Source organism: Ovis canadensis, chromosome Y (assembly GCF_042477335.2).
Source record: "Ovis canadensis isolate MfBH-ARS-UI-01 breed Bighorn chromosome Y, ARS-UI_OviCan_v2, whole genome shotgun sequence".
Taxonomy (NCBI): domain Eukaryota; kingdom Metazoa; phylum Chordata; class Mammalia; order Artiodactyla; family Bovidae; genus Ovis; species Ovis canadensis.
The window spans coordinates 1,285,507-1,299,813 of record NC_091271.1 but is presented as its reverse complement, the minus strand read 5'-3'; the positions used below and the strand labels follow the sequence as shown (position 1 = coordinate 1,299,813).

General features: G+C 52.0%; 1 long non-coding RNA gene across 1 annotated transcript; it reads left to right on the top strand.

The window, feature by feature from the left end:
- Positions 1-1,672: 1,672 nt before the first annotated feature.
- LOC138431375 (uncharacterized) lies at positions 1,673-9,532 on the top strand. Its single transcript, XR_011253640.1, has 2 exons — positions 1,673-1,786; positions 8,182-9,532. It is a non-coding gene; the product is annotated as an uncharacterized lncRNA (long non-coding RNA).
- The last annotated feature ends 4,775 nt before the right edge of the window (positions 9,533-14,307 follow it).

Below are 14,307 nucleotides of genomic sequence, written 5' to 3'. Positions count from 1 at the left end.
CTGTGCTCAACTTTTTCAGTGTTTTTTTTTTTTTTTTTTTTTTTCTGGGCAGTTATCTTTGCTCAGGATGTGTGACCCAGGGTGCTGACAGGGGTGGGGGGGTGGTCTCAGCTAAAAAAATTTGGGTCCAGGGGTTTCATACCCCATGAGCTGGTCTACACGCCAGCCTCCCTCTCACGCCATGCCGTATCCCTGAAGCATGTCACAACTCCAGATAAGTGACTTCAGGGCAGGAAAGAATCAGGTACGGAATCTGATTCCTGCTCCTCCAGCTATTTTCAGCTTTGAAAAGAAAAAAAAAAAAAAAGGAGAGAACGTTTGTCGAAACATCTCGATGGCTCGTACCGTAGCTGCGGTTCCCACTTTTGCTTCACTTCACAGATGTTCACCCTCAAAGCGGTCTGAGGTGCAGATGCTTCTAAAAGACGTGGGCACGAAGACGCAATATTTGGCAGGTAATGAAGATACTCAGTCCTGAAGGAAATCAGTCCGGAATATTCATGCTGAAGCTGAAACTGCAATGACTTTGCCCAGCTGCTGCGAAGAACTGACTCATTGGAAAGGACCCTGATGCTGGAAAAGATTGAGGGTGAGAGAAGGGGATGACAGAGGATGAGATGGTTGGATGGCATCACTGAGTCAATGGATGCAAGTCTGAGTAAGCTCCGGGAGTTGGTGATGGACAGGGAGGCCTGGCGTGCTGCGGTTCATGGGGTCGCAAAGAGTCGGACACAATTGAGCGACTGGACGAAGATGGAGCATCTCACCTGTAAGTTTCAAGACACCGTATTCTCTGCGTGTCAGGCTACTTTGAGATTGCAGAGTGAAATGGATCCGAACCTGGAAGGGGCAGGGGAGAGTTCTCGTCAGGGGCGGCGGGCCGTGTGGCTGGTGGGGCCCCGAGTCAGTGTCTGAAGCCCGCAGTCCAGGCTCAGATGCTGCGCTGTGTACACCGGGATAAGACAGTTCATTCGAAGAGGTGAACAGCCCCGTGGAGTGTCCCGGGGCTGCCCTAGGAGCTCAGATGGTAAACAATCCACCTGCAACGCGGGAGACCCAGGTTCCATCCCTGGGTCGGGAAGATCCCCTGGAGAAGGGCATGGCAACCCACTCCAGTCTTCTTGCCTGGAGAATCCCATGGACAGAGGGGCCTGGCAGGGTTACAGTCCACGGGGTCACACAAGAGTCGAATACGACGAAATCGACTTAGCACGCATGGAATGTTCTAGACCCGTCTGTGCCTTTGGAGTCAATTTGTCTCTAAAAGGCGGTGTTGCCATAAGTCACACCCCCCCCCCCCACCTCCAACGCCAACACAGGCTGAGTCCGTGCACCCCAAGTGGAATCTATAACTTGACCTTCCTGCCGCATGAGGTCTACACCCTTCCCGTTTCTCACTGGGAGGAGTGTCTTTTCCCCGAAACCCATGTCCCCACCGTGATGGGACTGACGTAGACCTGTCACTGTTCTTTCCAACAACGCCCAGCTTGCCCTCGACTCCCCTCCACGACCGGGACTTTTGGAGAAAAGCTCAGCTTTCTTCCGGAGGCAATCCAGGGAAATGACTGTGGACGCCAATTTCGCAAATGCGGCTTCTAGCTTAAAATAGCGAGAGCAGAAGGTGACAGCTGGATGGGCCCCTCGGAGGCAGTTGCATAAGGATGCCCGAAATAGCGCAGAGCAGACAGGAGCCTTGTCCGCTGGTGGGGCGAGGGGTCGACGTGTGTGTGGAGAAGTCCGGTACACTGGTTGTTCTCGATGCTGCATTTACACCTCCCCTCCCCAGGTGGAATGTTTTTTTCTTTTTAATTAATGTATTTGCCTATTTCTGGCTCCACTGGGGGTCTTCGTTGCTGAGCCCGCCCTTTGTCTAATTACGGCGGTCGGGGGCTACTCTCTTGAGTTGGAATGTTTGGACTTTTCATTGCGATGACTTCTCTGGCTGGGGCTCCCAGAGTCCAGAACGCAGGTCCAGCGGTTCCGGAGGACAGCCTTAGTTGGTCTGGGGCCTGTGGGATCTCGGGGGCGACAGAGGATGACATGGTTGGACGGCATCACCGACTCGATGGACGTGAGTGTGAGCAAGCTCCCGGAGTTGGTGATCGACAGGGAAGCCTGGCGTGCTGCAGTCCACGGGGTCGCAAAGAGCCGGACACGACTGAGCGAGAATACTGAACTGATATGGAATCTGCCCGGACCAGGGATCGAACCCATGGCGTCCGCACTTGCACGCATATTCTTAACCACTTAAGACCACCTGGGAAGTCCCTCCGCACCACCGGGTGGCTTTTAAGGGGCTGAGAGCAGGGACTACAATTCATTAAGCATCTCCTGTAGGTTTAAGGTTGGCTCACGTGCTCCTTGAAGATCCCTGGGAGGTGCTGTGGGGTTTTCCTCCGTGTGGTGAAAACGAGAGTCCAGGCACGTGGTCTGCGGGACTCCGAAGGGCAGCCGGCCAGGGTCAGCGGTGGCCGAGGAAGGGTCATCTGGGTCTCAGTCTGCATGGGACCAGATGAAAGCCCGTCCCGCCCCCATTCCCCTGCCGGTGGCTCCGTAGACGCCTGAGCATGCCCACAGGTGCTGGTGTTGGTATGAACGTGAGGATGGGTGAAGACCTAGGTTGACCAGTCGCCTGGGCTGTCCATGGCCGGGATGGGATGAAGACTTTTATAAAATGTCAAACGCACCCTTGACTCTACCTGTTTAGAACACTCTGACCAGCTTGCCTTGTCACACTTTACGCTTTCCTACAGTTTTTACTGAAACGTAGTTTGTTCATAGCGTTATAGTAGTTTCAGGATTACGGCAGAATGATTCAGTTATAAATACCTGTGTGCGTGCTAAGTTGCTGCAGTCGTGTCCAACTCTGCGACCCCGTGGACTGTAGCCCGCCAGGCCTCTCTGTCCGTGGGGTATCCCCGGCGAGACTTCCATTCTTCCCTCTCTCTCTCTGTCTCTTTTGTCATCCTTGTTTTTTAATGTTTGCGTGACAAAGCCCTCAAGTGTTACCACTTGAGGTAACTTGATCATCTCGCAATCCCCTGAAATCCTTTGATTTTTATCAGCACTGTGATTTGCCCAGCACCTCGATTTTGAGAGACGTGTATCGCCTCATCGAAGAACCGACTGTCCTTAAGCCTTCCTTTTTTGTGTGTGTGTTTTTTGTTTTTATTAACTTTAAAAAACAAACTGTGGCCACATTGCAAGGCACCTGGGATCGTTTCTCCCCTACCAGGGATCACATCCACATACCCCGCATTGGAAGGCAAGGTCTTAACCCCTGCACCACCAGGGAAATCCCTTTATTGACTTACTTTGAAATTTCCTGCGACTTCTTCGGGCAGGTTGGAAAGAGTCTGCGATCCGTCTGCTCGTGAAAAGTAAAATTTCACTGTTTTTTTTTTTTTTTTAAAGGAACAAACATCCTAAAGTTTTACTCTGTCTGAACTTCATTTTCTTCTTGGTCATCTTTTTCTTTTTTTTTTTTTCTCCTTGAAATGTTTCTGGAGTGAAAGTCTCTGAGTTCTGTCCAACTCTTTGCAACCCCACGGACCGCAGCCCACTAGGCTCATCCTCTGTCCCTGGGATTCTCCAGGCAAGAGTACTGGAGTGGGTTGTCATTCCCTTGTCCAGGGGATCTTCCCAATCCAGGGATCAAACCTGGGTCTCCTGCATTGGCAGGCAGATTCTTTACTGTCTGAGTCACCAGGGAAGACCTGTTTCTTTCTTTCTTTCTTTTTTTTAAATAAAAACAACCAAAGGAATTCTATTTAAGAAATAATTATTCGTCTCCTGGAATGAAAACGTCTCCTCTGTCTCTTCTTCAGTGCTCAGCGCTTTATTTAGTCCGCTGAGCTATAAAGAGAGGCCACTCTCTGCCAGAGCTGGGTGACCTGTTTCAGGGCCTATATTTGCCCGTCCTGTTTGGCGTGCCCAGCCGTCCTCCTCTCTGTAAGAGAATGAGGTGAAACCAGAGGAGGCCCGGTGTTGGCCTGGAAACCAGGATGTCAGCTTCCGTCACTAACACAAAGTCCCAGAACGATGGCTTCTGAATTGCTGAGGTTCAGTTGCTCAGTCGTGTCCAACTCTTTGCGATCCCATGGACTGCAGCCCACCAGGCTCCTCTGTCCTAGGGATTCTCCAGGCAAGAACACTCCAGTGGGTTGCCATGCCCTCCTCCAGGGAATCTTCCCGACCCAGGGATCGGATCCACGTCTCTTGCCCTGCAGGCAGATTCTTTACCGTCAGAGCCCCCAAGGAAGCTGGCCTTACAGGGTTGTGAATGGGGGAGGGTCTGGTTGGGACTGATGGGTGAGCCTCCTTGCAAAAGCTGAATTAAGCAGCGCTGTGTCTGGGGCAGCGTGGGAGCCGAAAACCTCAGAAACGTATCCCCTCTCGCAGTCCCGGAGGCTGGCCGCCCCTGAGGTGTCTTCTGGCAGTGAGGTGAAAGTGCTGGTGGGAGCGCTGATAACGGCTCCTTCCCGGCCTGCTCGAAGGGTGTGCCTGCTCGGCTCCCCAGCCTCGCGTGCCCAGCGGCATCATTGCTGCCTCTGCTGGGCCCGCAGCCCCGACTCCTTCGTGGGAGGAGCTTTAGGATGCCTCCGACTCGACCCGATGCCCCCGCGTGGTCTCCCGGGCTGCAGACCCTTCACTGCCTCCCGACTCAGGGGTCCCTTCCGGGGGCAGCGGCTGAGGAGTCAGAACCTGACACCCCCACCCCCTGCGTGGGGCCGGGACCCGGCCGACCGCACCCTCCGAGGCTAGGTTCCCCGAGGCTAGTGTTCGCGCTGGACGGCGGGCGGAAGCCACCGGGCCGCGGAGCTGAGACGGGTGCCCGACCCGGCCCTGGCACGCGCTCACTGTCTGTCTGCCTGCCTGCCTCTCTGTCTCTCCTTGTCTGTCTCTCTCTCCCTGGCCCCCTCTCTCTGTCCATCTCCGTCTCCCACCCTGGGACGCACTTGCTGTCTGTCTGTGTCTCTCTCTCTCTCCATCTCTCCTTGTCTGTCCGGCTCCCTGTCTGTCCATCTTTGTCTATTTGTCTCTGTCTGTCTCTCTCTCCCTGTCTGTCTGTCTCTCTCCCCGTCTCTCCTTGTTTCTCTCTCTGTTCCCCTCTGTCCGTCTCTCCGTCTCTCCTTGTCTGTCTGTCTCTCTGTCCATCTCTGTCTGTCTGTCTCTGTCTGTCTCTCTCTCCCTGTCTGTCTGTCTCTCTCCCCGTCTCTCCTTGTTTCCCTCTCCGTTCCCCTCTGTCTGTCTCTCCGTCTCTCCTTGTCTGTCTGCATCTGTCTGTCTCTCTCTCTCTCACTTCATCCGCTCCCTTCCATCAGGCCTGTAGCATCAATGCTTGAGAGTCCCTTGGACTGCAAGGAGATCCAACCAGTCCACCCTAAAGGAGATCAGTCCTGAATGTTCATTGGAAGGACTGATGCTGAAACTCCAATCCTTTGGTCTCCCGATGCAAAGAGCTGACTCATTGGAAAAGACCCTGATGCTGGGAAAGACTGAAGGCAGGAGGAGAAGGGGGCGACAGAGGATGAGATGGCTGGATGGCATCACCGACTCGATGGACATGAGTTTGAGCAGGCTCTGGGAGATGGTGGTGGACAGGGAGGCCTGGCGTGCCGCAGTCCATGGGGGCGCCAAGAGTCGGACACGACTGAGTGAGTGACATTCTGAAGGCTGGAGTCTGAGACGCAGGTGTGGTCAGGGCCGTTTCCTCCCGAGGCCTCTCTCCTGGGCGTGTGGACGGCCGTCTCCTCCCTGAGTCCTCACGTGGTCCTCCCTGTGTGTGTGTCTGTGTCCCAATCTCCTCCTCTCATGAGGACCCCAGTCCTACGGGATCAGGCCCCAGCCTAGTGACCTCATTTCACCTTCTCTCTTTAAGGACCGTCTCCAGACACAGCCCCATCCTGAGGTCCTTGGGGGACGGTTTCAACGTCTGAATTGGGGGGAAGACTTAGCTCAGCCCAAGCTTTCCAGGTGAAAGCACATGGTAAACATCCGCCTGCAATGCAGGAGCCTCAGGTTTGATCCCTGGATCAGGACGATCCTGTGGAGAAAGAAATGGCACCCCACGCCAGTCTTCTTGCCTGGAGAATCCCATGGATGGAGGAGCCTGGCGGGCTACAGTCTATGGGGTCGCAAAGAGTCAGACGTGTCCAAGCTCGCGTGCAAACTGACAGGTCAACCCATAGTGCTTAGCAAAGACAGCTTCCCGGAGCTCCCTCACGACCCCCGGGGGCTGCAGTCTTTGCCAGCCGTGGCTGGTACCGGCTCTGTGTGTAAACCCTTGGCTGCGGAGACGGCAAGGTGATCGGATGAAGAGACAGTCTGATCCGTGCTGGATGAGACGTCTGGGCATGGAGCCAGGGAGCACGTGAGGGACAGGCTCCACCTGCTCTGTGCTAAGGACACACGGACACACAGACACACAGACATAAGTGGAACTGCTGTGTGGGGCTGGGGAGCCTTCTCGAGGACCCTTGCCCGCGGTCTCAAGGACAAAGAGGGGTTCTCTGGAGATGGCTAGGGAGAGAGTACACGCCCACACACACAGACACACACACAAACACGCACACAGACAGAATTGCTGGGGTGCCTGGCACACACACACACGCGCACACACACACACATGCAGACACGCACACACACACATGCAGACGCACGCACACACAAACACGCACACACAGAGTTGCTGGGGTGCCTGGCACCCCTGTTTCTGCATTTTTCCCCCTGGAAACCCCATATTCACAGGATCTAGAACAGGGCCGTCCAAAGGAAACACAGATACGAGCCACCGAAGTTATTTGCAATTTTCTGGCAGACAGCAAGATACAAACTTCCACTTGAAAAATAAATAAGTTGAAAACTAAATAAGTACTAAGGATTTTAGGCAAACATGATAAAGATTATAATATGGCAGATACGAAGGCCATTAAGAGGAAATCGTGAGAGTTCTCTTCCCAGGAAAGACGTTTGTACTGTTTCTTTAATTTTGTATTTGTTACAAGATGATGGATGTTGACTCCATGTGTGGTCACTGTTTCATGATGTATGTAAATCAGATCTTTATTGTGCGCATCTTACGCTGTCCTTAGTGCCAATTGTATCAATGAATGTGGAAGAGAAACATTGCTGTGCTAAGAGAAACGTTTGTCTGGTAGCCGCAGGAAAAAGACACTAAAATGGTAATGACAAAGTCAGTTGAAATACTGTATTTGGCCCGATCTCTATATTGAAATAGTATCATTCCAACAAATATACAGATATATATATACACAGGCATGTGTGTGTAGGTATACAAAAATGAACATGTCAGTTTACATAGTAATAGAGGTATGTGTTTCTATTTTTTAATGCACAACGTTTGTAGAAATTTATGAAAGCATCTATATTCTTTGGGTTTCCCGGGTGGCACGGTGGTAAAGAACTCGCCTGCCCATGCAAGAGACCGAGGAGGTGTGGGTTCGATACCTGGGTCAGGAAGGTCCGCTGGAGAAGGACATGGCAACCCCACTCCGGTATTCTTGGCTGGAGAATCCCACAGACAGAGGAGCCCGGCAGGGTTGCACAGAGTCAGACACACACACAGACTTTATGAAGTATCAATTTTATAAGCGTATACGTGCCTTCCATGTAATGTACATAGATATGTAATTTACTAAAGCTATATTTTAAAATTCTGTAGTTGCACTTAGAATGTCTAACTATCATGTATGTAATATCTATACATGTACAAGTGATATCTAGACATCCATAATTTACTACAGTTAGATTTTGAAATTGCATACTTAAGCACATGTACTTAGAACTCTCTGTCTAACCATCAGTAAGAAGCTGAGCATCCTGTCTTCTTTCTTCCTTTTCATCATTACAAAAAAAAAAAAAAAAAAGTGTCTGCTGTGTTAAATGTTAGCTGGTTTGATCACCCCAGGATCAGATCCACATCTCTTGCACTGGGAGGTGGCGTCTTTACCGCGGAGCCGCCAGGGAAGGCCTCGCCTCACGCTTGTTGGGAGGATCCCCTGGAGAAGGAACTGGCAACCCACTCGGGGACTCTTGCCTGGAAAATCTCATGGGCGGTGGAGAAGCCTGGTGGGCTACAGTCCATGGGGTTGCAAAGAGTCGGACACGACTGAGGGACTTCACTTTCTCTTCTTCCTTTTCTCTTCGCAACCCCTTTAGGGCCTCCGAAGGGATGCAGCAACGCTGGCCGCCCTGGACTCTTCCGTTCCTCCGTCCTCCAAGTAGAGGAGAAGATGCCGTGAGCCCATTCCCGGCGTGGCCCACAGGCGTGGCCGCGACTCTGATGTGGCTGGAAGCAAGATCCAATGCCTGAGGGTCCCTCGATGGGCCCTCCTCTGCGAAACCGGCATGCCATCCCAGCTCACTGTTGGGGGTGCAGGGTGGAGGGGGACCCCCCGCGAGCATCCAGCCCCTCTCCCCATCACCCGTCTTGCCAAGCCATCGCGAGGCGGTCAGGACCCACCAGCCGGTGTCAGCCTTCCCCAGGGGCGGGGGCCGGGGGTCCATGCTGGCACCTACAGCCTCCATCCACCCGCCCAGGGGTGCGGGCGTTCCCATCCCAGCCCCGCCTGCCTGGCCCCGTGCCTCGCGAGTTTCCGTCCGCCTCGCCCTCGCGCGCAGTGGTAGCTCGCGGGGCGGGGACCCTGTCGCCCAGCGCGGCCGCCCACGGGAAGGCTCTGCGCTTATTCCCGGCTTGACGCGCCCGGAGGCCAAGCAGCTTCAGATGGCACCATCACCGCGAAGGCAGGCGCCGCTGCGGTCCGACCCTCCTCACGCCTCAGATGCTGCCCCGTTTGTCTCGACATTCGCGCCCGCGCGCCCGGAGCTCTTTGCCTTCCTCCCGTCTGTGCAGGAGAAAGACGCCCCAGGGATCCCAGCTGCTCTCCTTGCCGACAGTCCCCGCTCCGAGGGGTTTTTAACCCGTCTGCAGCGAGAAGACACCCGGATGGGGAAGAAAAGAAAATGCTGGAGACTTTGCCCCCGGGACAAGAGGGTTCTGGGACCTCCCCCCAAACGCACCCTGTAGCGTCGGCGCTCTCTGGGACTCTCAAGGAGGCCTCAATGATCTTTTCATGTTGCACCGTGGATAAGACTTGTGGGAGCCCTTCCAGGCAGCCACGGAGGACTCTGGAGCGTTTGTTGTTATTATTATCATTATTATTTTTTCGCTGTCTGCTCTGTTTAAACCGGGGGGGATCCAGGTTGACGGTGGAGGTGGGCCCCCCGCGCTGCGGGGTGCGTGCGTGTGTCCGTGAATGTCCCCGCCGATGCCGACCCCCAGCCCCCGCTGACTCGTTTCTCAAGCCGCTGATGAGCGTTTTCTACGTCTTACCCCTTCCCGCCCCCCCAAGCGCTCCGTCTTTCTGTCCCGCGGGTGTGGTCTGTGGCGCCTCCCTGTTATCTCGTCTCGTGGCTTCTGCCTCCCCCCTGCGTGGAGACGGGCAATAAAGAGAAAAGCTATTCCAGACATTATGGCTATTCCAGAAAATAAAATATTTTTGAAACCGCACATCAGGGCTACCCCGCTCCTTTGTCTTGTGGTGGGCTAGTGGGCTGCTAACCCTTGGAAGATGCATGGAGAATTCATTTACGCTGTAGACGATCAAGGGAAGCTGTTTCTTTTTTCTCTTTTCCCCCCAAACTTTACCTTTTTCATCTTGTATTAGGGTTGTTGTTGTTCGGTCGCTCAATCGTGTCCAACTCTTTGCAGCCCCATGGGCCAGGCTTCCGTGTCCATTACCAACGCGCGGCGCTTGCTCAGACTCACGTCCATCGAGTCGGTGATGCCATCCAACCATCTCCTTCTCTGCCGTCCCCTTCTCCTCCCACCTTCAAACTTTCCCAGCATCAGGGTCTTTTCCACTGAGTCAGTTCTTCACATCAGATGGCCAAAGGCTTGGGGCTTCAGCATCAGTCCTTCCAAGGAATATTGCTAGGGTATAGCCAGTTAACAATGTTGTGATGGTTTCAGGTAAATAGCAAAGCAACTCAGCCATTCCCCCTCAAACACCCCTGCCATCCAGGGAAAGTTGTCCAGTCCTGTCCGACTCTTTGCGACCCTATGGACTGTAGCCTGCCAGGCTCCTCTGTTCAGGGGATTCTCCAGGCAAGAATACTGGAGTGGGTTGCCATGCCCTCCTCCAGGGGATCTTCCTCATCCAGGGATGGAACCTCCGTCTCCTGCATTGCAGGCAGATTCTTTACACTCAGAGCCGCCAGGCTGCCAAATAACCTCAAGTACAAACCTTTTTGAAAGAAAAGGGGGCAGGTTTGTCTAACTAAGTCGCAGCTTGTCCGTTTATCCTGGGAGGCTAGCAAAGAAGATAAGAATTGACACTGTTCTTTCAAACCTTATTAGGTTGAAAAAAAAAAAATGATCTTGCCCCTCTTTGGGAACTCTGAACAGCAGCTGTAAAGGGCTGGTTATAGGTCGGAGTTGTGTGTCCTGGGGCGGCTCTGATAAGGCGGCAAGATGGTCATCTTTCACGGCCACGTGAAAAGTCTGGACATGAATGGAAAACACGTGCTCTCATACTCAACCCAGTCCTGCACAGGTTGGGACTGGCCGAAACCGCATCCTCATCCACAAACAGCCCCAGTGAGAAAGTCTGTATTTTGGGGACACCCACATCCACTTGAATCCAGCATCCTCGCTATTCTTGCTAAAAGTCTCAGTCCAGACAAAAAAGAAAGAAAACCCATAATTAAGATGATTATTGATAAGTGTTTGGGGCCCACAGTGGTTCAGTTCAGTTCAGTCGCTCAGTCGTGTCTGACTCCTCTCGACCCTGTGGACCGCAGCACGCCAGGCCTCCCTGTCCATCACCAACTCACCGAGTGTGCTCAGACTCATGTCCCTTGAGTCAGGGATGTCATCCAACCATCTCAGCCTCTTTTGTCCCCTTCTCCCAACCTTCAATCTTTCCCAGCATCAGGGTCGTTTCCAGTGAGTCAGTTCTTCGCATGAGGTGGCCCATATTGGTAGTTTGGAGGAAAAAAAAAAAAAGTATTAGATCAGGAATATTCATATGTTTTGAAAGATCATGGTGTTGTGGGGAAACATAGGAGAAAATATAAGGGATGATAAGGTCCTAATTCAATATCCTGTGATAAACCATAATGGAAAAGAATACAAAAAAAAATATACATCACACACACACACATATACCTATATATACAATGGAACTGAATTCATTTGCTGTACAGCAGAAATTAATTCAGCATTGTAGTAATCGACTGTACTTCAGTTAAGACAATTTCTCACTGTTGGAGACTTGTCAGATGGTTCAGTGGTCAAGATTTCATCTTCCAACGGAGAGGCCAAGGGTTCAATCTCTGGTTTGGGAGCTAAGATCTCGTATACGCCGTGGCCAGAAAATAGAACAAAAACCAGAAGCAGGATTGTAACAAATTCAATAAAGACCTAAAAAGCAAAACAAGAAAGAGTTATAAAAAAGAAGTGAACACGATTCTGACTGGTTTAACAGAAGTCCGCCAGCCTAACCCAGGGTGTAATGGGATGTGAGGTCTGCAGGTGTTGTATGTACCCAGTGCTGTCTCTGCCAGTAACAGTAATAGAAGCATTTAAATCAGCTGAGATAACTGCGATACAAATATACATGTGCGTGTATAGACACGCATAGATGGCATCGCCGACTCAATGGACGTGAATCTGAGCAAACTCTGGGAGACGGTGAAGGACAGGGAAGCCTGGCGTGCTGCAGTCCACGGGATCGCAAAGAGTCGGATACGACTGAGCAACTGAATAACCACAGTTGATAGATGCACGATTATGCCTTTGCAGGTAATAATAACAAAGATGTTTCTGTAACTTCCATCATATGCTGGGCAGGGGGGAGGACTCAGAAACATAACTCTGAAGTCAGCTTCACTCAGAGTTGCTGTGTAGCAGAAACACAACATTGTCAATCAACTAATGCCCTTTTTTTTTTTTTTAATGACAAACCTCTATTCTAGTTTCTAGAGGAGAGTAGACATCGCCTTCTCCTCCTGCCTCCAATCCCTCCCAGCATCAGGGTCTTTTTCAGTGAGTCAGCTCTTCGCATGTGATGGCCGAAGGATTGGAGCTTCAGCTTCAGCATCAGTCCTACCAGTGAACACCCAGGACTGATTCCCTTTAGGATGGACTGGTTGGATCTCCTTGCAGTCCAAGGGACTCTCAAGTGTCTCCTCCAGCAGCCATCTACCCTAGAAGCTGGTGTTTATTTATGTACTTGGCTGCCTCCGGGGCCTTAGTATTTGCACGTGTGATCTTTAGCTGCAGCGTGTAGAATCCAGTTTCCCGACCAGGGATCGAACCCTGAGCCCCGGAATTGGGAGTTCAGAGTCTTAGCCACTGGACCACGAGGAAAGTCCCAACTAGACATCAATTAAAAAAAAAAATAGTATAAACTCGTCGGGAAGAAGGAGACGGAGCCGCTTTCTGGGATTAATTGTAAGAGAGGCAAACAGGGCAAGCATCTGGCCCCCGCGTTTGCTACCACAAACGTCACCGCGGCGTCTGTTGTCGCAGAAAGCGAAAGGGAAAATGTATCGCCCGCACCACGCCGCCAGCTCCGCTGCCAGGGTGGACACAACCTCATTTAGTCCCGCTCAGCCCTGCCAGCCGGGAAGAGATGCCGCTGATCTTTTATAGATTGCGGAGCTGATAGATGTGAGCTATTTGGCCCCGTTACCACAAGCCACGAGCCAGCCCCACTCAAGCTCCACGTGTCGGAACGCTGGGCCCATGTGTTAATCCCCAGACACTCTCAGTTGCTTATTTGCTTCCCTCTCTTCATCCATCTCAGTGGGGACAGATCACAGTTCTTCTCTTGTGTGAAACGGGATTATTTATCTCCCCTACTGGGATTCACGCAGTGTAGGAAAAGTGTCCGCCACGTCAGCACCAGTCTGAGTTGATGGCACGTCCATCGAGTCGGTGATGCCACCCAACCATCTTATCCTCCGTCGTCCCCTTCTCCTCCCGCCTTCAGTCTTTCCCAGCATCGGGGTGTTTTATGAGTCAGCTCTTCCCATCAGGTGGCCGTAGTAGTGGAGTTTCAGCTTTAGCATCACTCCCTCCGATGAATATTCAGCAGTGATTTGCTTTACGATGGACTGGTTGGGTCTCCTTAAAGTCCAAAGGGCTCTCAAGAGTCTTAGTTCCAGCACCTATCAACTCTAGAAGCCGGAAAAAATGCGGGACTAATGTGTATTCCCCGGCGAGTCGACAAGTGGTTGGAACGCGGATGGAATGCCTGAAGGTCCACGCGTTGCTCATTTCCTATCGCCCCGGAAGGTCCCCATCTTTCCCTCCCTCTTTTATTTTTTAAATCAAAGGCACCTCTCCATCGCAATATGTTTGTTTTTGGAATCTCCGCCTCTGGTGTATCTCTGAGCAGGGCCAGCCAGATAAGTTTAAATAGCCAATTATCCGGGATTAAATGAATCGTTCCGCACCAGCGGAGCAGAGAGACAATGAAAAGTGGCCTTTTAGCATCTAGACCCTAGAGAATTCCATCTTCCCTGGAGTAGTCTCCGGCAAGCACACACCTCCACACTCCCCTTTTTAAAGCACAGCCCTGAGCACCGCCCTGCCCCCAGAAAAATTCCCTTTGCTCAGTGTAGGATAAAGCTCTGAAATCTTTTTTTTTTTTTTTTTAAGAGAGTCCACAGGGAGCTTCCCCTGTGCAGACTTGGTCTCTTTCAACAGTGAATTCTAAAAGCATGCATGTAGCAAGACTAATTTGTAAAACTTAATGAAAAAAAATTTTTTTCTTTTTTTTTTTTTTAAATCCCTTTCAATGTTCATTTGCTCTATACACAACAAATGATTCTTTAAGACCGACTGGGGACTTCCCTGCTGGTCCAGTGGCTAAGACTCTGCCCTCCCAGTGCGGGAGGACCTGCGTTTGATCCCTGGTCAGGGAACCTGAAAGAAAGCTGAGCACCGAAGAACTGATGCTTTTGAACTGTGGTGCTGGAGGAGACTCTTGAGAGTCCCTTGGACTGCAAGGAGATCCAAGCAGTCCATCCTAAAGGAGATCAGTCCTGAATATTCATATACATGTTCCCTCCCTCTTGAACCTCCCTCTCACCCCTCTAAGTTGTCCCAGAGCACCCACCCCCGCTCCCTGCCCCGCTGCGACCCTCGCTGGATTTGAGCTCCCTGGAAGACAAGCATTGTGCTGAAGCAAAACGCTCACTTTTTGCAGACCAGAGTTTCCTGAGTGTTTTGATCCCCAGAGACCCTGTTCCTGCCCACTGACGCTGCGGTGAGTG